Source organism: Sorex araneus, chromosome X (genome assembly GCF_027595985.1).
Source record: "Sorex araneus isolate mSorAra2 chromosome X, mSorAra2.pri, whole genome shotgun sequence".
NCBI lineage: Eukaryota > Metazoa > Chordata > Mammalia > Eulipotyphla > Soricidae > Sorex > Sorex araneus.
The window spans coordinates 12860940-12866979 of NC_073313.1; the positions used below are offsets into that span (position 1 = coordinate 12860940).

General features: G+C 48.5%; 1 non-coding gene across 1 annotated transcript; it reads left to right on the plus strand.

Annotated features, from left to right (window-relative positions):
- The first annotated feature begins 1978 nt into the window (after positions 1 to 1978).
- LOC129400415 (U6 spliceosomal RNA) lies at positions 1979 to 2085 on the plus strand. Its single transcript, XR_008627658.1, has one exon. It is a non-coding gene; the product is annotated as a U6 spliceosomal RNA (small nuclear RNA).
- The last annotated feature ends 3955 nt before the right edge of the window (positions 2086 to 6040 follow it).

The window sequence follows — 6040 nt, forward strand, 5'->3', positions numbered from 1 at the left end:
ACCAAATTGTAAGAAAGTCTTGTCTCCTGTCGATAAAACCCCCAGTCGTCTCTGGCATTTCATGATAGCAGCCCGGACAGCCCGAGATTCCAAGAACACTTCCAGAAAGAACAGTTCTGCTCTACACGTCGCGCAAGACCTCGGGCTCCTTCCGACCCTTGCTCTGGCATTGCCCGTGTGGGCCAGGCTAGATCAGCACTACAGCTGGGTTCCAACTGCAGCCAAGGGCACAAACAAGGAAGAGAACAGACTCAACTGCGGCTCACATCTGCTCACCTACCATCCACGGGGAGCTGTTTTTGCTCACATAAGTGAAAACTTCTGCTAGAAAAGTCTGCAGCCACAGAGAACAGGGAGAAGAAATGGGTAGACGGCTCTGCCGCAACTCCAACAAGCTTCTAGTGTGCTTCTAATTGCTCTTTTTCTGAAAAAGAGCTCTATATTTTGTTCCTTCACTTAAAATATCTCAGAAAATACCTTTCCTGCTCTTAATGACTGTATCATACTTCTTTTTACGAATGTGACTAAGGTGTCTTCTTTTGTTTTATGCCTTTATTGCTGACTATTGTTGATTCTGGGTTTTTGCCACTATAAATAATTTTGTTACACTTAGTTCTCTGTTCACATATACATATCTCTTTTTTTTTGCTTTTGGGGTCACATTCGGCGATGTACAGGGGTCACTCCTGGCTCTGCACCCAGGAATTACTCCTGGCAATGCTCAGGGGACCATATGGGATGCTGGGAATTAAACCCGGGTTGGTCACATATACATATTTTGATGAGATGAAATTTTAGTACAGAGATACTTAAAAGGGTCTTCAGATTAATTCTGCCTGTGGCTAGATAATACTGGTTTGTGCTGAGATTAATACAGTTTCCGATTTGACAAGGTCATAATAACTATGACCAGTGACTTGTATGTGACAGGTTAGAATTTTTGTAAAATCTCACCTTTTGCCACAACAGTTTGAGAAGTATTGGCCTAAAAGTATAATTATTTAGCCTGATGCATATCAAATGCTTTGAAATACTGCCCAACTTTTCTGCAGACGGTTTGCTCCTTCTACCAAGAGCTGTAGCGTGAATATGTTGAGAATTATAATTTCAAAGCAAGTTCGGGGGCTGGAGCGATAGCACAGCGGGTAGGGCGTTTGCCTTGCACGCAGCTGACCCGGGTTCGATCCCCGGCATCCCATATGGTCCCCCAAGCACCGCCAGGAGTAATTCCTGAGTGCAAAGCCAGGAGTAACCCCTGAGCATTGCTGGGTGTGACCCAAAAAGCAAAAAAACAAAAAAAAATAAAGTTTTCAAAGCAAGTTCATGGTTGTCCTCTCCCCCAAATAAATTCACCTGGTGCAGAGTTAGTCTTAAGGCTCCTTCTCAAGGCCTGAGAAGAAAGGATCAATTTGGCCTGGATTTGGCCTGCTAATCAGAACACACTCCAAGCACTGGAGATGCCAAAATCTAGAGCCCTCTTGGGAGGGTGGGGCTGGCGGGGACATGAAGGCCAGAGCTAGAAAAGCACATTTACTATCCTCAGAAAGAAACTACAGCAGGAAAAATATCATACAATGCTAGTGCCTCTCAGAGAGCCCGGCAAGCTACCGAGAGTATCCTGTCCGCACGCAGAGCCTGGCGTATTCGATATGCCAAAACAGTAACAACAAGTCTCGCAATGGAGATGTTACTGGTGCCCGCTGGAGCAAATCAATGACTGACAGGACGACCGTGCTACAGCGCTACAGCGCTGTTGCCTGATGAGACCCAAAGAAGGAAGAGGGAGGAACAGCACGGAGAGGCGGCACGTCACAGTCACCAAACCAGCTTTGCTCAGTTTGATGTGATTAATCAACTGATTAATGGGAAGAGCGACAGCTGTGTGGTAGGGGGATCTGACATGTGGCCTGTGACATGCTGTCACTTCAGCTCTTCAGGTTTTACCTATGATCTCTGACCCACCGAAAGAACGAATGCAGTGCTCGCTTCGGCAGCACGTATACTAAAATTGGAACGATACAGAGAAGATTAGCATGGCCCCTGCGCAAGGATGACATGCAAATTGGTGAAGCGGTCCTTATTTTACATAAGTTTGAAACTGTACATCACAGTGATTCTCTAATAAAAAATTTTAAAAAATAAAAAAAAAGAAAATGAAAGAACGACCGCATGGATGGGGAGACAGGTCAAGTAGCAGAGCACATGCCCCGAAAGTGTAAAGCATGTTATGTGTGATCACATAACATTCCCCACATACCCCCTGCGCCATTACCTCTGAGTATGACCCTGGCAGTCCCTGAAGTCTGCAGGGTGTGACCCCTATTTTTAAAAAAATGAATAGAGGGGCTGGAGCAATAGCACAGCGGGTAGGGCGTTTGCCTTGCACGCGGCCGACCTGGGTTCGATTCCCAGCATCCCATATGGTTCCCCGAGCCCCGCCAGGAGTAATTCCTGAGTGCATGAGCCAGGAGTAACCTCTGTGCATCGCCGGGTGTGACCCAAAAACCGAAAAAAAATGAATAGATGCAGCACCTGAGATACACACAAACACACTTCCCCTCTGCTGTTAGAAATCTGATATCTGTTCAGAGAAATGCTAGGGTTTCTTGATCCTGAAATCTACCTCCCTATTTGAACGCCCAGCTAATCCAGGTGCTCCCTGCTGTCCTTGGCAAAGGAAGTGTGGAATGTTTCTTTGTGGGAAGCTCTCAGAATGGCATTTTATCAGCAACCCAGGAGTCGACCCGGACGGATCCTCCTCTATACTGCGGGAATATTTTCTGGTCAAGTGGAGTCTCTCTCCCTCAGAAGAATTCTCCACTACTGATTTAGGTCAATGCTGGGAAGAATAAAGTCAAGTTTCCACTCAGCTATTATTGAGCCATTAGAGTCAGAAGCACAGGTTTCTGACATCCTTATCGTAGAACTGAAATCCATAATGGTGTCCATTATTTCCAATGAGTACGAGAGAAGCTCATACCATCTCGTGCCCTTCCTTTATGCCTTAGGGCTCTCGGGAAACCAGGGAGATGCTTAACCAGGGATTGTGTCTTAGATGAACAAGGCAAGGGGGAACTGTGCCGCGAATGTGAAGGGACACCTCAGGACTTGCCAGGGACCCCGAAAGGAAAATGCTCTTGACAAATGAGATTTCGGTGTGTGCTCAGAAATCCCTGACGGAGGGGTTCCACAAACCCCTCAGCGAACAGCAGAATGCTACCATTTGGAAGTGGTTTCTTTTCAGAGTCTTTGGGGCTCTTCTCTCGTGAACTTGGCATCTGTGCAAGAAAACACCCCTCTGCCAATCCTCCAAGTCTTCCTCTCTGTTCATGGTGCAAAGGCTAATTCCCTCAAATCTCAGTAATGAAGTTCCATAATGATGAAGTTAGAACCCATGCTGATCAAGAGTCATGCCTGGGCCCTGGGAGACAGTACAGTGGCAGGGCATTTGCTCGTGACAACCAGGTTCTGTCCCGGCACTGCATATGGGCCCCTGAGCATGGCCAGGAGTGATCCCTGAGCACAGAGACAGAGATGGGGGTAAGCCCTGAGCACCACTGGGTGTGGTCCCAAAACAAAACAAAAGTCCCAGAACAAAACAGAGTTATGTCTGGATGGATCAGAGAGACCTCTGAGGTTAGTTAGTCAGCTAGTTAGTTAGCTAGTTAGTTACTTAGTTCCCCAGCCAGCAGCAGAGGCTCAGAGTTGACCCACCCCGCTCCCCTTACTCCCTCATGCCCATCATGCAGAACTCTGGATCTGACCTAAAAATCTCTCTTGTCCATCCTCTATCTCCACTCTCTACGCTCCCAGAATCCTTCATGGATTTCCAGGCGTCTGCTCTGGGCCCTCCGATCACACACCTCCAGCAGTGACAGTGTTTCTTGATGAAACTGTGGCTTCCTACTAGAATTTAAAGCTTCATCTCCCAGAAGAAGGTCCATGAGCCCCCCAGGGTTCCTCTTTGCCTGTTGTCAGTCACCCATCATGAGCCTTTGGGTCACATTGCAGAAACGCTCACTGTGAACCAGTGAAAAGAGATGAGCAGCACCCTCTGAGGCAACGCTCGGAAGAGAACTCACGACTATTGGGCCAGCGACCCCAAAAGACCGGGCCCCGAGCAAGATTAGAAGTTTCATTTCATAAGTACCAGGAGGTTGACTCCATGGCTTGGAGGCTGGTCTCTCATTCTGGGCAACTCAGAGAAGGGAACACCAAGTAAAATGTGGTCGGAGGTCATGCGGGGAAAGGGTGATGCGGGCCGAATGTAGACTAGAGACTGAACACAATGGCCACTCAACACCTTTATTGCAAACCACAACACCTAATCAGAGAGAGAGAACAAAAGGGAATACCCTGCCACAGTGGCAGTGTGGGGTGGGGGGAGACAGGACTGGGGAGGGTGGGAGAGTTGCTGGGTTTACTGGTGGTGGAGAATGGGCACTGGTGAAGGGATGGGTTCTCGAACTTTGTGTGGGGGAAACATGAGCACAAAAATGTATAAATCTGTAACTGTACCCTCACGGTGATTCACTAATTAAAAAAAAAGAAGAAGGGCAACGTAAACACATCAGATGAGGTCCATGGAGTCTTGCCAGTTTCTCTGTTTTCCATGTGCGGGGTTTGGGGTGGGAGAGCACAGCTCACACCGCTGGGTACCAGTTCAAACAGAGTTCAGTAAATAAATAAAAGAGTGTTGAAGAAGTGCAAAAAAAAGAAGTTTCATTTCACAGAGCATCAGATGCGGGGGGTGGGCATTGTCAGGCAGCTGGCAGGGGAGTACAGAAACAGAAAAGTATGTTATCTGCGAAGCAATGGCAGGACAATCTCAAGGCCAAGGGCACCCTGGTTACAAAGCAAGACTGTGTCCATCTCAAGGATAGCTCAAATGAACTCCGTGGGGGCATCACATCACCCGGACTCAGCTGTCCCTTGGCAGCTCCTGGCCCTCTGCTGTTAGCCTGTTTGAAGCGTGGGCAGGGCTCTGTTTCCCTGCCAGGTGCTCCTACAAACACATGCAACCCACTCAGCCCTCACCTCAGGGCCTACACCTGTGCTCCTGCACAACGTACTGCTTCCTCCAGGCTGCCCTGGTGCAGTCCTGCAGGGCAGGAAGGGAGAGCTTAGATGTTTCCTCCAGAGACTTCCCTCAACTTCCGAATCTCCCTGAGCTGCCCTTGTCCTATCACGTCCATGCTTGTCACGCGTGTGTTTCAGCAGATGACACAGAATGGAAGTGAGTGCTTTGGAGACATGGTCTTCTATCAGACTGAAGATCAGGAAAAGGGCCTTCCTTGCCCGTCACTCCATCGCCAATACTCATGACCCTGCCTGATCCACAATAATCTTACTGAACACTTTTCAAGTGAGTGACAGAGCAGAGGCGGAGATTCTGCTCACCATTAAGACCACAGTCAGTGTCATACTCTGGCCCTCTAAACAGTAGGACTTCCTCTCCCTCCCCCTACCCTTTGCCATGCCTGGTAGCAAACATCCCGGCCCGCTCCCAGGTAACATACAGCACCACTAAATTTTGATGCCAGTATGCTTATTCCAGAAGGCTCTGAGATAGGGCAAGAATCAGTTACATTTTTTGGTGAGGTGGGGTGCATGCCTGGCAGTGTTCTGGGCTTACGCCTGGCTCTGTGCTCAGGGATCACTTCTGTTAGTGCTCAGGGGACATTGTGTGGGCCAGTCACATGCAAGGCAAGCACCTTAACCCCTGTGCTATCTGTCGAGACCCTCACTTGCATTCTGATCTGTTGTTGAGTTATGCCAGGGCTAGTGAAGGAGAAATGATGAAGGAGGCAAGGTAGGTGTTATGAAATAGAACTGTAGGCCCGGAGTGATAGTACAGCAGGTAGGGCGTTTGCCTTGCACGTGGTCGACCCAAGTTCAAACCCCAGAATCCCATATGGACTGCAAGCACTGCCAGGGGTAATTCCTGAGTACAGAGCTAGGAGTAACCCCTGAGCATCACTGGGTGTGATCCAAAAAGCAAAAAAAAAAAAAGAAATTACTGAGTTGAGTGCCTCTGACT